Raw genomic sequence first — 24,952 nt, 5'->3', positions numbered from 1 at the left:
GGAGACTTTGCGCCCCACCCCAGGTTTCCGTGCGGTTCCCGGAGGTTGCAGGTGGTTGCAGGTAGTGGAAGCAGGTAGGGAGACTGACAAAAACCTCCGGGAACCGCACGGAAACCTTAGGTGGGGCGCAAAGTCTCCAGAGGTTTCCGTTCAGGTTTCCTAAGTGGGACAGGGGCATTATGTGCGGGGATTGCTGATTGGCACGGACTCGGTGGGCCGAAGGGCCTGTTTTCACGCTGTATCTCTAAATTAAACTAAAGATTTCAATTGACCTTTCACAATAGACAATAGATACAGGAGTGGGCCATTCGGCCCATCGCAGAACATCTTTCCTGCACTACCCCCATATCGATGGATTCCCTTTATATTAATAACTCTATCAACCTCTGCCTTGCGTATACTCAACACCAGCTGCCACAACCCACAACTTCAGTGTAAACATCATCAGCAACTTATCTTGGTCCAAGCACAATGATGGCCACAATTGTGGCCGCGTGGCTGAGTTGGGCCAAATGGCCTGTTTCCATGAAGAAACGTGGAACAGCAGATGCTTGTCTACCAAGGAAAGACATCAAATGCTGGAGTAATTCAGCGGGTCAGGCAGCATCCCTGGAGAACATGGATAGGTGATGTTTCGGATCTCATCCCACAACCTCACCTATCCATGTTCTCCTGGGATGCTTGCTACCTGACCAAGTGAGTCACCTCAGCATTTGGTGCTTTTTCTTGTCCTGTTTCCATGCTGTACGACTCCATGATACCGAGCAGACCTCTACATGCTCAAAGGCTAAGGAAATACCATACGTTTCCGATGACTCTTACCGATGCCACAGAAAACATTCTGAGGGAATGCATAGAAACATTGAAAATAGGTGCAGGAGGAGGCCATTCAGCCCTTCGAGCCAGCACCACCATTCATTGCGATCATGGCTGATCATCCCCAATCAATAACCCGTACCTGCCTTCTTCCCATATTCCTTGATTCCACTAGCCCCTAGAGCTCTATCTAACTCTCTCTTAAATCCATCCAGTGATTTGGCCTCCACTGCCCTCTGTGGCAGGGAATTCCATAAATTCACAACTCTCTGGGTGAAAAAGTTTTTTCTCACCTCAGTCTTAAATGGCCTCCCCTTTATTCTAAGACTGTGGCCCCTGGTTCTGGACTCGCCCAACATTGGGAACATTTTTCCTGCATCTAGCTTGTCCAGTCCTTTTATAATTTTATATGTTTCTATAAGGTCCTACCCTCATCCGTCTAAACGCATTGCAGTTTGTTTTGGCAATTGTTCTGCCCAAGACTCAGGAAATTGCAGAGATGTGCATGCAGACCTGTCTTGCACACAAACTAGACTTTGTTTCCCTCATCAACTCCATCAATACTTGACACTGCCTTGGGAAAGCAGCCAAAACACACACTCACATTCCGACCATTCACTCTTCTCCCAACTCTCATTGGGCAGAAAATACCATTAAAATGTGCTTTGAAGCACAAACCAACAGATTCAAGAACAGCTTCTCCATAGCTGTTATCAGATTCTTGAACAGACCTGTCATATGCTCGGGATGAACTCCCGATCTTCCAACCTACATCCTTCCACTTTTCTTAAAAATTTGCCTTTCTCTGTAGCTGTAACACTCTATTCGACACTCTGTACTGTCTGAAGTACTCACGTCTGGTATGATTGCCGGGAGAGCGTGTAAAACAAAGCTTTGCACTGTATCTCTGTAGAGGTGACAATAATCTGCCAACACCACTTTGATGGAGAATTCTGAAGATTTACCATAGGTGAAGAAATCTCCTTTCACCGCAATCTGATACAGCAGTGAATACAGCATAGAAACTTCCGCCTTAAATATATCCACTGATTTGGTCTCCACAGCCTTCAGTGGCAAAGAATTCCACAGATTCACTGCCCTCTGACTAAATAAATTCCTCCTTATTTCCTTCCTAAAAGAACATCCTTAAATTCTGAGTCGAAGACCTCTGGTCCTAGACTCTTCCACTAGTGGAATCATCCTCTCCACATCCACTCTATCCAAGCCTCTCATTATTCTGTATTGAGGTCCCCCCATCATGCTTCTAACCTCCAGCGAGTACAGGCCCAGTAGCGACAAACGCCCTTTGGAATGTGGGAGGAACAATCCCTCAGTACCATACTTCCTCAGAGCAGCAGCGGCCCCACAGTGCAGCGGCCCCACAGTGCAGCAGCCCCACGGTGCAGGGGCCCCTCAGTGCAGCGGCCCCACTGTGCAGCGGCCACACGGTGCAGCGGCCCCACGGTGCAGCGGCCCCACGGTGCAGCGGCCCCACGGCGCAGAGGCCCCACGTGGCAGGGCCCCACGGCGCAGGGGCCCCACAGTGCAGCGGCCCCACGGTGCAGGGGCCCCTCGGTGCAGCGGTCCCCACGGCGCAGGGGCCCCACGGCGCAGGGGCCCCACTACGCAGCGGCTCCACTCCGCACCGGCCCCACTCCGCAGCGGTCCCCACGGCGCAGGGGCCCCACGGCGCAGGGGCCCCACGGCGCAGGGGCCCCACTACGCAGCGGCCCCACTCCGCACCGGCCCCACTCCGCACCGGCCCCACTCCGCAGCGGTCCCCACGGCGCAGGGGCCCCACGGCGCAGGGGCCCCACGGCGCAGGGGCCCCACGGCGCAGCTTCTCCTTTACCTTGCCTATACTCGCTGTGCCTGGATGTGTGAGTTGGATCCATGACATTGTAATGTAGCAGAGCAAGTTACCATCTGTACGACCGGAATACATGGAACGCGAGTTGCCGGTGTGATGAACAGCATATCCTTTCCCCCCCATTCGATGTATGTTCTAATGTTTGTAACATTGATTATGCCATTGCATGCTGCTTTGTTCAACTATCTGGTAAATTAGCCCAGATATGCCTCATTTACTCCCCACTTAAGAGACATCATGTCAGAATGACAACATTGACAAGATTAAAAGGATTGAAAAAAACTCCGATACGCCAATGCTTAGGACCCATGCAAGGTGACGGCATAACATGGGCAGATAATCTCGTCACGTGGCAGAGTAAATCACCCTATTCTGATTGTCATGTTCTCCCGTCCCTCTCCCCCGTGGCCTCAGTCCCCTTGTCAAACGTGCCTTGTGAAATCTCATTGCAAAGTCCCGCAGATCGCAGCTGCTGTCTCACAAGCGGCAGAGACCCGGGTTCGATCCTGACCTCGGGCGCTGCCTGTTTGGGCGGAGTTTGTACCCTGTAACAGTGTGGGTTTCCGCCACGTGCTCCGGTTGCGTCCCACATCGCGAGGACATGCGGGTTTGTTGGTTAATCGGTCCCCGTAAAATTGCCTTAGTGTGTGTAGAGAGCAGACGTGGAAGTGGGATAATATAGAACTATTGTACGGGCAACCAATGACAATAGACAATAGGTGCAGGAGTAGGCCATTCGGCCCTTCGAACCAGCACCGCCATTCAATGTGATCACGGCTGATCATGCACAATCAGTACCCCGTTCCTGCCTTCTCCCCATATCCCCTGACTCCGCTATCTTTAAAACATCTATCTAACTCTCTCTTGAATGCATCCAGAGAACCAGCCTCCATAGAAATTCCATAGATTCACAACTCTCTGTGTGAAAAAGTGTTTCCTCATTTCCATTATAAATGGCTTATCCCTTATTCTTCAACTGTGGCCCCTGGTTCTGGACTCCCCCAACATCGGTAACATGTTTCCTGCCTCTAGCGTGCCCAAACCCTTAATAATCTCATATGTTTCAATAAGATTCCCTCTCATCCTTCTAAACTCCAGTGTATACAGGCCCAGCCGCTCCAATCTATCAACATATGACAGTCCCGCCTTCACGGGAATCAACCTCGTGAACCTACGCTGCACTCCCTCAATAGCAAGAATGTCCTTCCTCAAATTAGGGGACCAAAACTGCACACAATACTCCAGGTGTGGTCTCACTAACATAGACAATAGACAATAGTTGCAGGAGGAGGCCATTCGGCCCTTGAGTCAGCACCGCCATTCAATGTGATCATGGCTGATCATCCCCAATCAGTACCCCCTGACTCCGCTATTTTTAAGAGCCCTATCTAGCTCTCTCTTGAAAGCACCCAGGGAACCAGCCTCCACCGCCCTCTGAGGCACTAGGGCCCTGTTGGTGTGGGCCAAAGGGCCTGTTTCCATGCTGTATAATCTGTTGAAGAGTAACTCCAGAGAAAGAGAGCATGCGGGGAGAGCAGTTTAAGGATAAGTGACGGGTAAACAGAAGCGATTTCAGTATAATCATTAAAAGAAGATCCTTCAACGAGCAACATTTATCACAGATTAGCACTTTGGTTTTGAAACCAATCTGAGACAGACAGGCAAATAAAGAGGACAAATAGCAGTGTTCCAAACACATCATACAATGAATAGTGCAAACAAATCTCAGCATGGTGCAAAACTAAACTGCAAATTAAAGGGGCATCTGCTTTTTCTCTGGTAATTGGACAGATGTTTTCACTCCCAACATAAAACAGCACAGTACAGGAACAGTCCCTTCAGCCCACAATGCCCAGGCTGTATATGATGCCAAGTTATCTAAATGGCGTTAAGTTGGGAAAAGGGGAAGTACAACGGGATCTGGGGGTCCTTGTACATCGGTCTATGAAAGTAAGCATGCAGGTACAGCAGGCAGTGAAGAAAGCGAATGGCATGTTGGCCTTCATAACAAGAGGAATCGAATATAGGAGCAAAGAGGTCCTTCTGCAGTTGTACAGAGCCCTAGTGAGACCACACCTGGAGTATTGTGTGCAGTTTTGGTCCACTAATTTGAGGAAGGACATTCTTGTTACTGAGGGAGTGCAGCGTAGGTTAATTCCCGGGATGGCGGGACTGTCGTATACTGAGAGAATGGAGCAGCTGGGCTTGTACACTCTGGAGTTTAGAAGGATGAGAGGAGGTCTCATTGAAACATACAAGATTGTTAAGGGTTTGGACACGCTAGAGGCAGGAAACATGTTCCCGATGTTGGGGGAGTCCAGAACCAGGGGCCACACAGTTTAAGAATAAGGAGTAAGCCATTTAGAACAGAGACGAGGAAACACTTTTTCTCACAGAGAGTGGTGAGTCTGTGGAATTCTCTGCCTCAGAGGGCGGTGGAAGCAGGTTCTCTGGATGCTTTCAAGAGAGAGCTAGATAGGGCTCTTAAAAATAGCGGAGTCAGGGGATATGGGGAGAAGGCAGGAACGGGGTACTGATTGGGGATGATCAGCCATGATCACATTGAATGGCGGTGCTGGCTCGAAGGGCCGAACGGCCTACTCCTGCACCTATTGTCTATTGTCTATTAAAGTAATATCTTGTAGAAATAAGGAATTGCAGATGCTGGTTTTATAAGGGGTACAAAGTGCGGGAGTAACTACAGGGGCCTGTCCCACTTGTGGATTTTTTTCGGCGACTGCCGGCATCATTGACTGACGTATCAGGTCGCCGAAAAATTCTCGGCGTGATGTGGCCGTGACGCAGCGTGACGACATATTGACGCTCGTTGTTTTTTTAAGTGTCGCAACATTTTTTTGGCGCCGCTTGGTTTTGAAATGTTCGAAATCTTTTGGCGACATTGATATGACGCCGGCAGTCGCCAAGAAAACAATTGCCAAGTGGGACAGGCCCTTTAGTGTTTCCCATCTTGACATGAATCAACTATAACCATGCAACTTGTAACCATGTGACTCCCAACCTGCAATGTTACCCATGCATGGGGTTGCCAACTGTCCCGTATTAGCCGGGACATCCCATATATTGGGCTAGGTACACAAAATTGCTGGGGAAACTCAGCGGGTACAGCAGCATCTATGGAGCGAAGGAAATATGTGCAACAGAGAGCATGTGCAAGATATCGATGTGCAAGATATCAAACCATAGAACATGGAAAATAGGTGCAGGAGTAGGCCATTCGGCCCTTCGAGCCTGCACCGTCATTCAATATGACCATATATTGGGCTAAATTGGTTTGTCCCGTACAGGACTGCCCTTGTCCCGTATTTGACCACTACTACTCGGGTCGAGGGGACTGTCGGGTCGGAGCGCTGTGTCCGGCCCCCGCCTCACCCGTCCCGACGTAGTGCAGCCCATGGAGTGCAGCAGCAGCAGCAGCAGCAGCAGCGCCTCGCCCGTGGCCCCGTCGGTCGGCAACCCGGCCAGCTGTCCGACCTTCGGACCTTCGCTTACCGCCGACACCACCACCCCCCCTCCTTCTCATGGCTGAACATCGGTTCACGAGTTGGACGGGGCGTTGGACTTGGCGTGCAGCAGAACACAAAGCCCAGCCGGCGGGCCAGCTGAGGAGATTTGCCCCGGGCCGCATGACAACGCACGCAACCCTAACCATGCATGTCCTCCAGAGATGCTGCCTGACCCACTGAGTTACTCCAGCACTCCTTGTATCTCCTACCATCAATCCCACCTCAACGATTTAGATGAATATGTACAAGATATCGAAACATAGAACATGGAAAATAGGTGCAGGAGTAGGCCATTCGGCCCTTCGAGCCTGCACTGTCATTCAATATGATCATGGCTGATCATCCAACTCAGTATCCTGTACCTGCCTTTTCTCCATACCCCCTGATCCCTTTAGCCACAAGGGCCACATCTAACTCCCTCTTAAATATAGCCAATGAACTGTGGCCTCAACTACCTTCTGTGGCAGAGAATTCCACAGATTCACCGCTCTCTGTGTGAAAAATGTTTTTCTCATCTCGGTCCTAAAAGATTTCCCCCTTATCCTTAAACTGTGACCCCTTGTTCTGGACTTCCCCAACATCGGGAACAATCTTCCTGCATCTAGCCTGTCCAACCCCTTAAGAATTTTGTAAGTTTCTATAAGATCCCCCCTCAATCTTCTAAATTCTAGCGAGTACAAGCCGAGTCTATCCAGTCTTTCTTCATATGAAAGTCCTGACATCCCAGGAATCAGTCTGGTGAACCTTCTCTGTACTCCCTCTATGGCAAGAATGTCTTTCCTCAGATTTGGAGACCAAAACTGTACACAATACTCCAGGTGTGGTCTCACCAAGACCCTGTACAACTGCAGTAGAATCTCCCTGCTCCTATACTCAAATCCTTTTGCTATGAATGCTAACATACCATTCGCTTTCTTCACTGCCTGCTGCACCTGCATGCCTACTTTCAATGACTGGTGTACCATGACACCCAGGTCTCGTTGCATCTCCCCTTTTCTTAATCGGCCACCATTGCACGAAGCACATACCATCGGGTTCAGGATCTGAAGCAGGGTCCTGACCTGAAACGTCACTTATCCATGTTCTCCAGAAATGCTGCTTGACCTGTTGAGTTACTCCAGCACTTTATTTTTGTAACCCAGCATCTGCAGTTCCATAGGTCACACAGTGTGGGCAAGTTGGGCCGATGGGCTTGTTTCGACACTATATGACTGACTCGATATTGAACGGTCGTCCTGTAAGTAGATCGGATGTAGTTCCGATCTTCCAACCTACCCCATTGCGGACTTGCACTTTATCTATGACTGTCTAGTCTGAAAGATGGCTCTCCGAGGAAACACTTTTTCCTACAGTGAGTTGTGAGTCTGTGGAATTCTCTGCCTCAGTGGGCGGTGGAGGCCGGTTCTCTGGATACTTTCAAGAGAGAGCTTGATAGGGCTCTTAAAGGTAACGGAGTCAGGGGAAATGGGGAGAAGGCAGGAACGGGGTACTGATTGGGGATAGACAAAAATGCTGGAGAAACTCAGCGGGTGAGGCAGCATCTATGGAGCGAAGGAAATAGGCAACGTTTCGGGCCCGAAACGTCGCCTATTTCCTTCGCTCCATAGATGTTGCCTCACCCGCTGAGTTTCTCCAGCATTTTTGTCTACCTTCGATTTTCCAGCATCTGCAGTTCCTTCTTGAACATGCTGATTGGGGATAATCAGTCATGATCACATTGAATGGCAGTGCTGGCTCGAAGGACCAAATGGCCTACTCCTGCACCTATTGTCCGACTCGACGAGATTGGTAGTGCCAGCTTAGAATTAATGACATCTCCCGCATGGGTCCTGACCATTGCGCCATTATTACAGTGAGCGCCACAACGGATACACAAGGAGGCACAGTGCAAGGAGTCACAGTGCAAGCCAGGCGCAGGTCAAAAGAAAATTAGCTTTGCTTCTTCATGCTATTATTTGTTTTGAAGAGAACGGCCAATGTTCCTTTAAAATTCGCCCCTGCCCCCTCCAATGTGCAGGGGGCTAATGGAGTATGGAATCATGAAGCAAAGGATTAAATCAGTAACAGCCAGCGGTAAGTAGTTTAGAAATGTAAACACTTTATAAAACAAGTCACCAAGAACAGAAAGCATTTTATGTGGGAGCTCACTCACACGGTGAAACATTGGGCATGAAAATGTCATTCCTCTGTGCCTCTGTTTCAGTCTGGGGGACATTTGCACATCCGTAGAACGTTCAAACCCCAGAACCACTCTCCCAGTACTGGGAGAAAATATGTGTTGTTCTAAACGCACCTTAGTCCAGTTTAGTTTGGTGATACAGCGTGGGAGGAGGTCCAGCTCCTAGCAGCATGGTGCGCTGACAACAACCTGGCCCTTAACTCCAAGAAGACCGAGGAGCTCATTGTAGACTTCAGGAAGTCTAGGGGCGGCACGCACACCCCCATCCACATCAACGGGACGGAGGTGGAACGTGTTTCCAGCCTCAGGTTCCTGGGGGTCAACATCTCCAATGACCTCTCTTGGACCCACAATACCTCAACTCTGGTTAAGAAGCCTCACCAGCGTCTCTTCTTCCTGAGGTGACTGAAGAAGGTCCATCTGTCTCCTCAGATTCTGGTGAACTTCTACCGCTGCACCATCGAGAGCATCCTTACCAACTGTATCACAGTATGGTATGGCAACTGCTCTGTCTCCGACCGGAAAGCACTGCAGAGGGTGGTGAAAATTGCCCAACGCATCACCGGTTCCTCGCTCCCCTCCATTGAGTCTGTCCAAAGAAAGCGTTGTCTGTGAAGGGCGCTCAGCATCGTCAAGGACTGCTCTCACCGCAACCATGGACTGTTTACCCTCCTACCATCCGGGAGGCGCTACAGGTCTCTCCGTTGCCGGACCAGCAGGTTCAGGAACAGCTTCTTCCCTGCAGCTGTTACATTACTTAACTCTGCACCAGTCCCCCCCCCCCCCCCCCCCCCCCCCCCCCGGACACTCCTTCCCCCTGAAAAATTGCACTACTACTACCTTTTGTACATATATATATTTTACTGCTCATTATTCTATGTTGGCTCTTCTGGGGGAGATGCTAACTGCATTCCATTGTCTCTGTACTGTACACTGCACAATGACAATAAAGATTGAATCTGAATCTGAATCTCTGAAATAGCCCCTTCAGCCAACCAAGTCTGTGCCGACCAGCGATCCCTTTGCGCTAGTCCTACCTCACACACCAAGGACAATTTACAGGAGCCAATTAACCTACAAAAACCTGCACGCTTGTTTTGGGATGTGGGAGGAAACCGGAGCACCCAGAGAAAGCCCACGCTGTCACAGGGAGAACGTGCAAACTCCGCACAGACAGCACCCGTCGTCAGGATCGAACCCGGGCCTCTGGCACTGTAATGGCCCTGTCCCACGGTACGAGTTCATTGCTGACCAGTGAATTCCATTGGCGACTACCTACATCAACCTGCGACTGAATTGTCTTCAGTTGTCAATGACAGGGTCGTAGCTTGTCGCGGGTGGACGTAGGTTGTTGTAGGTGTGGTCGTAGGTGGACGTCCTAATGAGTCGCTGGTTGTCGGTAGCTTGCCGTAGCTTGACATCGACTAGGTGATAGGTTGTCATAGACATTGTCGTAGACAGGGTTGTATGGGATGTCCAGTCGCCAGTTTTTCAGCGACCTACTACGACTATGACAGTCGCTGGCAGGCGACTAAAAAAAAATTTGCTTAAGTGGGACAGGCCCTTAATTCTGTAAATGATGGATTTCCTTTCCTGAAGGACGTTTGGTTGGTTTTTCAACAAACTAGTAATTTCACAATGATCACTATTGATAATCCATTTTAATTGCAGATTGATTTCGAATGAGGGGTGATCTTATGGAGGTGTATAAGGTCATGAGGGGAACAGATTGGGTGAATCCACAGGGTGGGGGTATCGAGAACCAGAGGACATAAAAAGTGAGGGGGGAGGGGGGGTGGAAAGATTCAATAGGAACCTTGGGTGCAACTATTTTACACCGAGGGTGGTGGGTTTACGGAACGAGTTGCCAGAGATGGTAGTTCATGCAGAGACTATCACGACATTTATAAGACATTTGGTCAGGTACATGGATTGGAATGATTTAGAGTGATATGGGCCAAGTGCAGGCAGGTGGGACTAGTGTAGATGAGCCATGTTGGTCGGCCTGAGTAAGTTGGGCCAAAGGGCCTGTTTCCATGCCGTATGACTCCATTATTCTACGTTCTTGTAACATAGCAGGCCATTTGTCCGATTAAATCTATGCTGGTTCCCTAAGCAGACCACAAATCCTACCAAAAATAAACTAAGTGCTGGAGTTACTCAGCGGGTCAAGCAGCATCTCTGAAGGACGTGGATAGGCACCATTTTGGGTCTGGAATCACCCTCAAACCCACTCATTGTCTCCAGATTTCCCAGCAGCCACCCCAAACATTCAACCATCACTGCCTGCTCCCGTCACTACTCCATCTCTGGAGTTGCTCCAGCAGTTTGATTTTTTCCCGTTGTTTTCCTGCCCCAACCAATATGAGCGGCACATTATAGTGGCAAATAAACCTGCCAATCCACATATCTTTGGGTGAAAACCCACCCGATCACAGGGAGAACATGCAAACTCCACACAGATGACAGGATTGAACCTGGGGCACAGGAGCTTAATGGGCCTGTCCAACTTTGGCGATTTTTAGGCGACTGCCATAGTCGTAGCAGGTCGCCGAAAAACCAGCGACTGGACTAATGGGCCTGTTCCACTTGGGCGATACTTTTGGGCAACTGCCGGCGCCTACGACAATGGAATTCACCGAAGTCAGCACCGGCGACAACCTACGACATCCTGGCAACAACCTACGAGAGCACCTACGTCAAGCTACGCTCATTGGCGTCAAACCCACTGTCGCCAAAATTTTTTTCAACTTGGTGAAACTCCAGCGGCGACCAGAAAGACGCTACGACTCTTAGTGCGACGGAGATGACTCACGACCATACAGGCGACACCCCGGTGACCAAGTAGCGACAGCCTAGTCGCCTGTAGTCGCCTAAGAAATCGCCTAAGTGGGACAGGCCCTTAAGGCACCAACATTGACTTCTGCACCACCATCTTAGAACTGCCAAGTGGGTCCCAGAAGAAGATCTATTATCAAATTGGTTTATTATCATATACACAAGGGTGCAATGAAATTCCTTGTTCATATGAAGCCAACAGAGTAAACGATATACTTGTAGTAATGATAAATAGAACTTTCAGTACAACACGTACAAAAACAGCAGAATGGTTTAAGATTTTAATGCGACTCAAAATATTGCAATAGAACATCAAAGTACAAATAAATATATTCAAAGGAGGTAGTTAGGAGTAAGAATATGTGTCATCAAATACAATTGTTCCACTCTTTTAAATCTACATTAAATCTGCTGAATCCACTGTTCCATCACATTGCGGACATTGAGACGGTCGCGGTGGCGCAGCGGTAGAGTTGCTGCCTTACAGCGAATGCAGCGCCGGAGACCTGGGTTCGATCCCGACTACGGGTGCAGTCTGTGTGGAGTTTGCACGTTCTCCCCGCAACGTGCGTGGGTTTTCTCCGAGATCTTCGGTTTCCTCCCACACTCCAAAGACGTGCAGGTATGTAGGTTAATTGGCTTGGTATGAATGTAAAGATTGTCCCTAGTGGGTGTAGGATGGTGTTAGTGTGCGGGGATCGCTGGTCGGCGCGGACCCGGTGGGCCGAAGGGCCTGTTTCCATGCCAGGGATGAATCAGGTCATACAGCACTGACTTGTGTTCATAAGTGATAGGAGCAGAATTAGGCCATTCAGCCCATCAGGTCTACTCCGCCATTCAATCTATCTTTCCCTCTCAACTCCATTGTCCTGCCTTCCCCCCACAACCCAACACCCGTGCTAATCAAATATCTGCCAATCTCTGCCTTAAAAATGTTCATTGACGGCCTACACAGCCTTCCGTGGCAAAGAATTCCACAAATTCACCACCCTCTGATGAAATGAAACTCCTTCTCACCTTCCATCTAAAAGCAGGTCCTTTGTTTCTGAACCTGTGGCCCCTGGTCCTAGGCTCTCACACTAGTGGAAACATCCTCTTCACATTGACTCTAGCTCAGTCTCTAACTCAAGTACAGCACACTGCTGACTGCGACAACATCATTGACCCCTTTCATTTGTGAAAGGCAAATAATAGCAACGTTGGGATTTGTCAAAGACTAGAGGGCATAGCGTTAAAGTCAGAGTGGAGGAGTTTAAAGGAGATGTGAGGGTCAAGTCTTTTACACAGAGAGCACTAGATACCTCGAAGGCACTGCCAGGGGTGGTGGTGGAGGCAGACACGATTGATACAGGCTTCTAAATTGGTGCATGGATAAGTAAGGAACAGAGAAATGTGGATCACATGAAGGCAGATAAGATTATTTGAGCCAGCACCGCCATTCAATGTGATCATGGCTGATCATCCCCAATCAATACCCCGTTCCTGCCTTCTCCCCATATCCCCTGACTCCGCTATCTTTAAGAGCCCTATCTAGCTCTCTCTTGAAAGTATCCGGAAAACCGGCCTCCACCGCCCTCCGAGGCAGAGAATTCCACAGACTCACCACTCTCGTGTGAAAAAGTGTTTCCTCGTCTCCGTTCTAAATGGCTTACTCCTTATTCTTAAACTGTGGCCCTTGGTTCTGGACTCCCCAACATCGGGAACATGTTTCCTGCCTCTAGCGTGTCCAAACCCTTAACGATCTTATATGTTTCAATGAGATGCCCTCTCATCCTTCTAAACTCTAGCGTGTCCAAACCCTTAATAATCTTATATATAAGATCCAAGATCCATAATTCCATAAGATTGAATTTAAATGATTTAAACCGAAGATAGACACAAAATGCTGGAGTAACTCAGCGGGACAGGCAGCGTCTCTGGAGAGAAGACTTTAGACTGTTTTACTGTTATTTCTCGGGGTATCTAAATTTGATGAGTAGTTTAAGTTATGACTATCGGATGGAAGCTGCATACCAAATCTCGTTGCACCTATGTGCAATGATAATAGAAGATATTATTATTATTATTATTATTATTATTATTATTATTATTAAGAAATGGGTGATGCAATGGCTGCTACAGACTGAAAGCTCGAGAGCTTTAACTTCTCACACGTACCGGATATGAACAGGAACAATGACATTCTTACTTGCTGCAGCTTCACGGGCACATCAGGTGCAACACTGACAACATACATGTACAAAACATTAGTTGTTATTTTAAGTTAACCGAGCAATGAGAGTGCAAAAAGGATTCAGAGTCGGGGAGGTACATGGATGTGACTTTTGTTTCAAAATTGATTGATTTTTCGTAAGGATCAAGGCAAGACAGCATTTATTCTCCAGTTGTAGCTGCCGTATCACTGAGGGAGTTGCTCAATCACTATCGTAACACTGAGGGACTTACTTACCGAGTCTTTTCCCTGGTGGCATCAAAGCCATCCGCCCAGTAACTGGTGCTGCCCTGGCCTGGTTGTCCACCCTTGATATACAACTTTAGGCTGTGCACGCCATACGCAAGAAGAAGAATCACATCAATAATACTATTGGGGCCCGTGTCACACAGCAGTAAGAATATAGAACAGTGTGGCACAGGAACGGGCCCTTTGGCCCACAATGTCTGTGCCGAACATGATGCCAAGTTTCATCTGCTTTTTCCATACTGCTCCATTCCATGCAGTTCCATGTGCTTATCCAAACGCCTTTCGCACACCACTATCGTATATAACTCTACCACCACTCCATCAGTGCATTCCAGGCTACCACCACTCTGTGTAAAACACTTGCCCCGCACATCTCCATTGAACTCTCCTACCTTCCAAAGGTTCTTTATTAGTCACATACACATAGGTGTAGTGAAATGCTTCTTGCCAATGCAGCACATCAAAAAGAAAACAACATAACAATAATAAATAAATAAATAAATAAATAGATAAATAGATAAATAAATAAATAAATAAATGGATGAGTAAATAAATAGGTAAATAGATAAAATAAATAAATAAATAAAACCAGGATCTGGCAACAAAAACAGACTTGGTTGGTAGTTCTCTTTCTGCAGAGTTTAATGTTATAATAGAGCGATTGTTTCTCCTTTCTTTTTCCTTCTTTTCTAGGGTCTACTTTCTTTCTTTACTTCCTTCTCTAACTTCTTTTCTAAGGGGCTTTCTTTTCTCAACACTCTCTTGCACCTTCACGACTCTTGCGCACTTTCCTTACTTCATTTACTTCTATCTTTTTCTTAAAGCTCAAAAAATGAAGCGGTACAAAAAATGTATTAAGACATATGTGTTGTGTATTATTGTAACTTACCGTACTTCTAATTAAAACAAAAAAATAAATAAAATAAAAATAAAAAAAAATAAAAGATTTAAACATAAAAAAACATCCCCCCACAATGGTTTCCATTATGAGGGAAGGCACAAAGTCCAGTCCCCATCCCATGTCCACCCATAGTTGGGCCTATTGAGGCCTCCGTAGTTGCCTTTACGGAGGCCCGATGTTCCAGGCCGTTCTCGCCGGGTGATGGTGCTCCCTCACGTCGGGAGAATCCTCTCAGCGGCTTGGGATACCTGGAAAATTATAGCGGCATGGGAATCTTATACCGGCATGGGAAACCTGGATTGCGATGTCTACTAGTGTTGGGCATTTCCATTCTGGGAAAGTTCTGACTGTCTACCATATCTATGCCTCTCAATGTCATACTTCTCTCGTCTCCCCTCAAACTCTTGACGTCCGAGAGAAAAGAATCCAAGCCTATCCACCCTTGCGTGGTGAAAGAATTTCATTGTCCTATCTGGGACATGTGACAATAAAACACTCTTGAAACCCTCATATCCAGACAGCATTCTGGTAAACCTCCTCTGTGGAATTCTCTGCCTCAGAGGGCGGTGGAGGCCGGTTCTCTGGATGCTTTCAAGAGAGAGCTAGATGGGGCTCTTAAAAATAGTCAGGGGATATGGGGAGAAGGCAGGAACGGGGTACTGATTGTGGATGATCAGCCATGATCACATTGAATGGTGGTGCTGGCTCGAAGGGCCAAATGGCCTACTCCTGCACCTATTGTCTATTGTCTATGTCACCCTCTCCAAAGCCTCTGCACCTTTTCTGTAGTGGGCCAGCCAGAACTGTACTCAATTTGGGAATGAACGGCAGAATTCCTTAGGAATCTGGAATGGTTCCAACAAAACCCATAGAAATCCGGTAACCAGTTTTCCTTCATTACAAACTGTTAAATTTGGAATACGTTTTATTATTAATGTTTAATGTTTTATGTGTCATTCCTAACTGTCACTGTCATGTTGTCACTTGCGGGCGGAGCACCAAGGCAAATTCCTGGTATGTGAATACTTGGCCAATAAACTTATTCATTCATATTCATTAACTGGACTTAAATTCCTGTTTCCACCTTGTATGACTCTATATCTTCGAAGGGAGATGGACAGGATAGGTGAATGGACCAGGACGTGGCAGATTGAATATATTGTGGTCATTTGCTTTGGCAGAAATAAAACCGCACAATATTTTGAAAGCGGTAAGAGATTACAAAATGGAGAAGGGGAACTGGGGCATCCTCTTCACAAATCACCAAAGACAACTTGCAGAATCTTCATGTAATTCAAAGGTTTAGGTTTATCCTTGCCTCGAATACCGAGGGACAATTGTTTAGCATGCAATCAGATCAGATTATACTGCACATTAATATAACCACGTTAAACTCAAGTGTAATAGATAGAGCAAACGGGAAGGTACACAGTGCAGAATATAGTTCTCAGCTTTGTAGCGCATCAGTTCAAGCGACATAGGCCAATGGCTGCAATGGGGCAGAGGTGAATCGGACAGTACCCTAGTTTGTGGTAAGCGATTTATCCCTGGGATGGTGGGACTGTCATATGAGGAAAGATTGAAAAGACTAGGCTTGTATTCACTGGAGTTTAGAAGGATGAGGAGGGGGTCTTATAGAAACATATAAAATTATAAAAGGACTGGACAAGCTAGATGCAGGAAAAATGTTCCCAATGTTGGGCGAGTCCAGAACCAGGGGCCACAGACTTAGAATAAAGGGGAGGTCATTTAAGACCGAGGTGAGAAAAAACTTTTTCACCCAGAGAGTTGTGAATTTGTGGAATTCCCTGCCACAGAGGGCAGTGGAGGCCAAGTCACTGGATGGATTTAAGAGAGAGTTTGATAGAGCTCTAGGGGCTAGTGGAGTCAAGGGATATGCGGAGAAGGCAGGCACGGATTATTGATAGGGGACGATCAGCCATGATCACAATTAATGGCGGTGCTGGTTTGAAGGGCTGAATGGCCTCCTCCTGCACCTATTTTCTATGTTTCCATGTCTATGTTTCTAACCGTTCAGAAGCCTGATCGCAGCGGGGAAGAAGCTGTTCCTGTGTCCGGTGGTGCGCGCTTTCAAGCTTCTGTACCTTCTGCCGGACGGGAGCGGGGAGAAGAAGGAATGACCGGGGGTGGGACAAATCTTTGATTACATTGGCTTTTAAGAGTAGATTTGTCATGGCAATTACGTAGGGCCGTGATGGACTGTACCTGGAACGCTGGGTACAGGTGATCTAACCAGAGAAAGATATACTCGCACTCGAGTGAGTGCAGCTAATGTTCACCAGATCAAGTCAAGTCAAGTCAAGTTTATTTGTCATATACACATACGAGATGTGCAGTGAAATGAAAAGTGGCAATGCTCACGGACTTTGTGCAAAAAGACAAACAAACAAACAAACAAACTACAAACAGAATCACATATTCTTTTACATATTAAATATTGTGGGCGGAAGGAAAAAACGTTCAGTAGAGTTAGTCCCTGGTGAGATAGGAGTTTACAGACCGAATGGCCTCTTGGAAGAAACTCCTTCTCAACCTCTCCGTTCTCACCGCATGGCAACGGAGGCGTTTGCCTGACCGTAGCAGCTGGAATAGTCCGTTGCAGGGGTGGAAGGGGTCTCCCATGATTTTATTGGCTCTGGAGTTGCACCTCCTGATGTATAGTTCCTGCAGGGGGGCAAGTGAAGTTTCCATAGTGCGTTCGGCCGAACGCACTACTCTCTGCAGAGCCTTCTTGTCCTGGGCAGAGCAATTCCCAAACCAGATGGTAATATTTCCGGACAAGATGCTTTCCACAGCCGCTGAGTTGGGATGGTGGTGAATCTCTGGAACTCCCTGCCACAGAGGGTAGTCGAGGCCAGTTCATTGGCTATATTTAAGAGGGAGTTAGATGTGGCCCTTGTGGCTAAGGGGATCAGAGGGTATGGAGAGAAGGCAGGTACGGGATACTGAGTTGGATGATCAGCCATGATCATATTGAATGGCGGTACAGGCTCGAAGGGCCGAATGGCCTACTCCTGCACCTAATTTCTATGTTTCTATGTTTCTATGGGATGGGGGAATTCTCCTCTGGGAAATGATTATACAGACCGGAACTGAACTCTTTAAATTTAGTGGGATGAGAGGCGATCTCACTGAAACACCAAGAATTCTTACAATGCTTGACAGGGTTACACTTTCCCCTGGCTGTTGTATCTAGAACCAGGGGCCACAGCTTTCAAACTCAGAGCATTCGCGACAGCAGTGAGAAGGCACCACTTCAGCAACTGAGCAGTGAATCTTTGAATGTCTCTCAGTCACTGATGTATTCAAGGCAGAGATCGATAAGGGTTGTCGACAGTTTGAGGGGGGAATAAATGAGTACGTGGGCCAGTGCTGGAGATTGGCACTGAAATACGAGACATGCCGTGGTGGAAGAGGAAGAAAGGGCTAAATCAGGGGTTGCCAAAAGATGTTCATCCTATTTACCCCTGGCAACTTCAATAGCGCATAACAACGTTATTTCACTTCTCCATGAGCGACTAATGATGAACAGATATACCAGAACCAAACATGGTCAGTCAATGAGAGAAAATATGTACACATCCCGAATCAACAAAGTTACCCCCTGGGTAAGCAAAATTTACCCCCTGGAGGTACATGTACCGCAGGTTGGGAACCCTGGGGCTAAATGATCCATTCCTGTCTCAAGGTGTTTACCTTCTTAATACACTCTCTTGGTTCCTCCCTGACACGTCCCCTCTCTCACTCCCCTCCTTCACAATCCCACCTCCCTTATGCCTCTCATTCTCTCTCTCTCTCCCACGATCGCCTCCATCATTCCCCCTTCCATAACTGGCCACACACCGCAACTCCTGCCTCTCGCTTCAACCCTTCTCACTGTGGCACTCGCCCTCTGAAGTCTGATCCCTCGTACGCACCGGACCCCACGACTGGCCGGGTGTACCTGCTCCCTGACCCTGCCCCGTCTGCCCTTGTTCGTGGTGCTGCCGCCTTCACGTTCGTATCAAGCCACTCTGGCATCGGTCTCCGTCGCTCTTTCCGTCGGAGATATATACGACACATTGATTCAGGACTGGAAGAAAAGTTTGGGAAAGTTGCCCGCAGCCCACCTCCGAAGAAGGGCTAATGTGCGCAGTTGTTATAACCCAGATTGAGTCACACATAAGAACTCTGGCTGTGTGCGTGACTTTTCACACTCACTTCTTTGCACTCCACATTCATCTCTCTCTCTCACACACCCGTGTACAGGCACACGTACACACACCCAATGCATCTGGCCTGACATGCAGTTTGTGTGTGTGTGTGTGTGTGTGTGTGTGTGTGTGTGTGTGTGTGTGACACAAGCATCGAGCCACATCCACTCATGTTCCCGATGTTGGGGGAGTCCAGAACCAGGGGCCACAGTTTAAGAATAAGGAGCAAGCCATTTAGAACGGAGACGAGGAAACACTTTTTCACACAGAGTGGTGAGTCTGTGGAATTCTCTGCCTCAGAGGGCGGTGGAGGCAGGTTCTCTGGATACTTTCAAGAGAGAGCTAGATAAATTGAATTGAATTGAATTGAATTGAATTGAATTGAATTGACGTGAAGGCGGGAACGGGGTACTGATTGGGGATGATCAGCCATGATCACATTGAATGGCGGTGCTGGCTCGAAGGGCTGAATGGCCTCCTCCTGCACCTATCGTCTATTGTCCAAATGCAGTGCATGGATTTTCACAAAGAGATTCTTACAGTCTCATCCAAACATAACCACACACACACACACACACACACACACACACACACACACACACACCTTACAATGTTACAGGTTCCTGTTCAAACCGGGTTTAATACGTTTTGTGCATGTGTGTTTGTATAAATATTTGCTCATTCACACACTTGGCTTATGTACACACACTTTGGTGTAACTCACACACACTTTCACCAACACAGCTACCCACTTCCCTGCACTCATCCTTATTCCCAGCACACGTTGATGATCCTCGCACGTGGATACATTCTTAAACACATTCACTCGCTCTCTCACATAAAATCCAATCTTTGCGCACACACACGCAGCTACGCACACTCATGCCCTGGCACAAACAGTTCTTGCACACATAAACTCTCCGGCACATTCCTGTACACGCACATTGCTGCACCCTCGGGTGTACAATCCTTGCACACATACATACTCTCGCACGCTTAGATACACACACTCCATGCACTCTCTTGAACATAGGGATTTCTAACGTGTGTGTTCCTGTATGTATTCAAAAACGATTATTGTACACACACACACACACACACACACACACACACACACACACACACACACACACACACAATATCGAGACACACAGAACTTACACACACATATTCAGACACACAGAATTTGCACACATATATACACACATATTCAGACACACACATGCACACACATATTCAGACACAGAACTTGCACACACATATTCACACACGGAACTTGCACACACATATTTATACCCACACATGCACACACACATGCTCACACACACATGCACACACATATTCAGACACACAGAACTTGCACACGTATACACACATATTCAGGCACGCACACACATACATATTCAGACCCACAGAACTTGTACACGTATACACACATACTCAGACACACACATGCACACACATACATAATCAGACACACAGAACTTGCACACACATACATACACACACACTTTCAGACACACGCTCTGTTCTTGCACACATTCTACACACACACACACACACTTTCTGCTCTGCATACTCTTGCACGCACATATTCACGATTCTTGCACACCCACACACACCAGCTCTCATTCACCCACATGTTCATCCAGGTACACCGTTCCGACACGCTCTCGCTCTCGCTCTCTCCCGGACAATCTGAATCCTTGCAGCCACACTGTGAGGCTTGTGCAGCAGCACGGGAACCACGCTCCGTCTGTAACCAAGCCTGCAAAAAGCTCAGTGCTAAGTTCCCCAGTGAATGATCCGGGCAGGAGCGAGAAACACACAGAGCGAGGGAGAGAGGGAGAGAGGGGGAGCTGATCTCTCAGCGTGGCTCCGCCAAATGACAACTGCCAGAGAGATAGGTGCATAATCCTTGCGGACCGGTCAAACTTTCCATTCTCGGGACCAGAAAGAAAAAGAAACCGCTGCTTTGCAATAAGACATAAAGCTCCACCTACCTGCAATTTGCCAGCAATTGCATCCTCAGTCTTTCCTCTCAAGTCCTCGTTCAGTTTTCCAGGAGATAGCAGATTTGTTTTCCTGTCAGAAGTTCCCTCCAGATGAAAGTCTTGGACACCGGCGGGGATACCCGGGACAATCCAGTTTCAGCACTGATCACTGGGACTGCCTCACACAGCATGTTGCAGTCATGAGACTCTCTCCCACCCACATCCACTTCACCACCTCTCTCTCTCTCTCTCTCTGTGAGTCTCAATTCAGGAGATATCTCCAGTCCATATTTTGGGTTTCCTCCTGCTTCGGATTGCAGAGTGGGCGGCGTGTGAGAGCTCACACTCTGAGCCAGGGGAGTCGCTGCATGTGTGTGAGTGAGTGAGGGAGTGAGTGAGTGAGTGTGAGTGAGTGTGTGTGGTCCCTGGCTCCGCGTTGGCGTTGGCTGGCGGAGAGCTCCCGCTGCTCTTGCACTCTTCTGCGGATGGCTGGCAGGCAGGCAGGCAGAGAGGGGATGGGGAGGAGGGTGCATGTGTTTAACAAGGTTCCCAGCTGCTGATGATGAAAGCACGTCACTCGTGAGGTAATTATGAATCCTTTCAACTGTGGTGATGGGAGTTCTTTACAGTAATGTGTGTGTGTGTGTGCGCATAGCTTTATACGCGGTGTGTGTGATGCTAGGCTGCTTTTGTGCTGCCTGTGGTTTGTGTATCGTGTGGTGAGGTGGGGTTATTATATATTGTATGGGTAGAGGTGGTGTGGGGTGGGTGGGGGTGGTGGTGGGGTGGGTGGGGTGGGGGGGGGGGGGGGGGTGTGTGTGGGGGTGGGGGAGTGTGTGGGTGGGTGGGGGGAGTGTGTGTGTGTGTGGTGGGTGTGGGTGTGGTGTGTGTGGGGGGAGGGTGTGTGTGGGGGGGGTGTGTGGTGTGTGGGGGGAGTGTGTGTGTGTGTCTGTCTGGATAGGTGTGGTGGGTGGGGGGAGGTGGTGTGTGTGAGTGGGGCGTGTGTGTGTGTGTGCGTGTGTGTGTGTGTGTGTGTGTGGGGCGTGTGTGTGTGTGGGGCGGGTGTGTGTGTGTGTGGGGGGTGTGTGTGTGGCGTTTGTGTGTGTGGGGTGTGTGTGTGTGTGTGGGGTGTGTGTGTGTATGGGGCGTGTGTGGCGTGTGTGTGTGTGGGGCGTGTGTGTGTGTGTGTGGGGGGTGTGTGTGTGGCGTGTGTTTGTGTGTGTGTGTGGGGTGTGTGTGGGGTGTGTGTGTGTGGGGTGTGTGTGTGTGTATGGGGCGTGTTTGGCGTGTGTGTGTGGGGGGGGTATGTGTGTGTGTAATAAAAACAGAAAATGCTGGGGATGCTTAGCACATCTGCAGCATCTCTGTGAATGAACATCTGTGTGCATATTTCTCTGTGTACGTGTATGGGTGTCTGAAAGGGCATCTGTTTCTTTCTGTGTGTGTGTGTGTGTGTGTCTGTGCGTGTGGGTATCTGTGTATGTATCTGTGTGTGTGTGTGTGTGTGTGTGTGTGTGTGTGTGTGTGTGTGTGTGTGTGTGTGTGTGTGCGTGTGTGTGAATGTGTGTGTGCGTGCGTGTGTGTGTGTGTTTCTCTGCATGCGAGCGTCTATGTGACTATTACTATGTGTACGTTTCTCTGCATGTGCGTCTGCCTGCTTCAATTTCTTCACCACACCCGCTTGAAGCAGGAAACATGTTCCCGATGTTGGGGGAGTCCAGAACCAGGGGCCACAGTTTAAGAATAAGGAGTAAGCCATTTAGAACGGAGACGAGGAAACACTTTTTCTCACAGAGAGTTGTGAGTCTGTGGAATTCTCTACCTCAGAGGGTGGTGGAGGCAGGTTCTCTGGATGCTTTCAAGAGAGAGCTAGATGTAGCTCTTAGGGATAGTGGAGTTAAGGGATATGGAGAGAAGGCAGGAACGGGGTACTGATTGTGGATGATCAGCCATGATCACATTGAATGGCGGTGCTGGCTCAAAGGGCCGAATGGCCTACTCCTGCACCTATTGTCTATTGTCTATTGACTCAGGAGAGGGTAGGACCAAGTCTCTGCTGCAGAGTTCAGGCAAAGACACAGCAGCCCCCACAGATGAAGCACTCCAACATCATGAGAGGAATAGATCGGGTAGATGCACAGAATCTCTTGCCCAGAGTAGGGGAATCGAGGACCAGAGGACACAGGTTCAATGTGAAGGGGAAAAGATTTAATAGGAATCTGAGGGGTAACTTTTTCCACACAGAGGGTGGTGAGTGTATGGAACAAGCTGCCAGAGGAGGTAGTTGAGGCTGGGAACTATCCCATCATTTAAGAAACAGTTGGACAGGTACATGGATAGGACAGGTTTGGAGAGATATGGACACTGTGTAGGCAGGTGGGACTAGTGTAGCTGAGACATTGTTGGGCAAGTTGGGCCGAAGGGCCTGTTTCCACACTCTTTCACCCAATATCCCTTGACATATTCCTGTTCATTCATGTCAGAGGAGCACAATTTGGCCATCGAGTCTTCTCCGCCATTCAATCATTGCTGATCGTTTTTTATCTCTCAGCCCCATTCTCCTGTCATCTCCCCGTAACCTTTCACACAAACTTACTTAATCAAGGACTTGTCAAGCTCTGCTTTAAAAATACCCAATGACTTGGCCTCCACCACAGCCATCGGTGGCAATGAATTCCACAGATTCACCACCCTCTGAATAAAAAAATTCCTCCTCACCTTTAGTTTAGAGATACAGCGCAGAAACAGGCCCTTTCGGCCCACCTGGTCCGCGCCGACCAGCGATCCCCGCACATTAACCCTATCCTACACCCACTATTACCAAGCCAATTAACCTGGGTACCTGCACGTCTTTGGAGTGTGGGAGGAAACCGACGATCTCGGAGAAAACCCACGCGGGTCACGGGGAGAACGTACAAACTGCGTGCAGACAGCGCCCGTAGTCGGGATCGAACCCGGGTCTCTGGCGCTGCATTCGCTGCAAGGCAGCAATTCCACCGCTGCGCCACCGCGACCGCCTTTCTAAAGTGAAGCCTTGCTATATTTAAGAGGGAGTTAGATGTGGCCCTTGTGGCTAAAGGTATCAGGGGGTATGGAGAGAAGGCAGGTACGGGATACTGAGTTGGATGATCAGCCATGATCATATTGAATGGCGGTACAGGCTCGAAGGGCTGAATGGCCTACTCCTGCACCTATTGTCTATGTTTCTATGTTTATTCTGAGGCTGTGTCCTCTGGTCCTGGCCTCTCCACATCCTCTCCACATCCACTCTATCCAGGACTTGGTGGGACAGTCTCCCATTCCCCTGACTCTCAGTCTGAAGAAGGGTCTCGACCCGAAAAGTCACCCGTTCCTTCACTCCAGAGATGCTGCCTGTCCCGCTGAGTTGCTCCGGCACTTCCCGTGTCAAACAACCGTCTGTCTGTCCTGCATTACGATGGAAATATTGCAATGTCTGTAAGGCACTGGGGTATCTTGGAGGTAGGTGTTCTAGCAGCACGTCTTGGCAAATGTTGCAATCAGCTGAGACTAAGAAAGGGGTGCAGTCAGAAACTGACCATAACAAAGCACTGTTGGAAAGATGAATGGAAACAGAATCATACTGTGTATGAGTGCAGGTTTAAACAATGAAAGAAAGCATGATATGGCTTTATTTTTCTATTCAACCCCCCACCCTCACCTGTATCCACCTATAACTTGGCAGGCTCTGTCCGACCCCCATCTCTTTTCCCGCTCCCCCCCCCTCCCCCCGACAACTGGAGAACAGTCCTCAATAGACAATAGACAACAGGTGCAGGAGTAGGCCATTCGGCCCTTCGAGCCAGCACCGCCATTCAATGTGATCATGGCTGATCACCCACAATCAGTACCCCGTTCCTGCCTTCTCCCCATATCCCCTGACTCCTCTATCCAGCTCTCTCTTGAAAGCATCCAGAGAACCTGCCTCCACCGCCCTCTGAGGCTGAGAATTCCACACACTCACCACTCTCTGCGAGAAAAAATGTTTCCTCGTCTCTGTTCTAAATGGCTTACCCCATATTCTTAAACTGTGTGGCCCCTGGTTCTGGACTCCCCCAACATCGGGAACATGTTTCCTGCCTCTAGCGTGTCCAACCCCTTAATAACCTTATATGTTTCAATGAGATTCCCTCTCAT

General features: G+C 48.5%; 2 protein-coding genes across 2 annotated transcripts in view; one reads left to right on the top strand and one right to left on the bottom strand.

Annotated features, from left to right (window-relative positions):
• LOC116982653 (protein INSYN2B-like) overlaps nucleotides 1-21,439 on the bottom strand; it is a 128,964-nt gene extending 107,525 nt beyond the window's left edge. The window contains exon 1 of the mRNA XM_033035970.1: nucleotides 20,807-21,439. The gene's annotated coding sequence lies outside the window, so the exon portion shown is untranslated. The remainder of the gene's footprint in view (nucleotides 1-20,806) is intronic.
• LOC116987847 (dedicator of cytokinesis protein 2-like) overlaps nucleotides 1-24,952 on the top strand; it is a 1,012,655-nt gene that overhangs the window by 545,841 nt on the left and 441,862 nt on the right. The window lies entirely within an intron of this gene.

This window comes from Amblyraja radiata, chromosome 1, assembly GCF_010909765.2.
Source record: "Amblyraja radiata isolate CabotCenter1 chromosome 1, sAmbRad1.1.pri, whole genome shotgun sequence".
In the NCBI taxonomy this organism is placed as follows: domain Eukaryota; kingdom Metazoa; phylum Chordata; class Chondrichthyes; order Rajiformes; family Rajidae; genus Amblyraja; species Amblyraja radiata.
The sequence above is the reverse complement of the archived record's forward strand: the minus strand, read 5'-3'. Positions and strand labels throughout refer to the sequence as shown.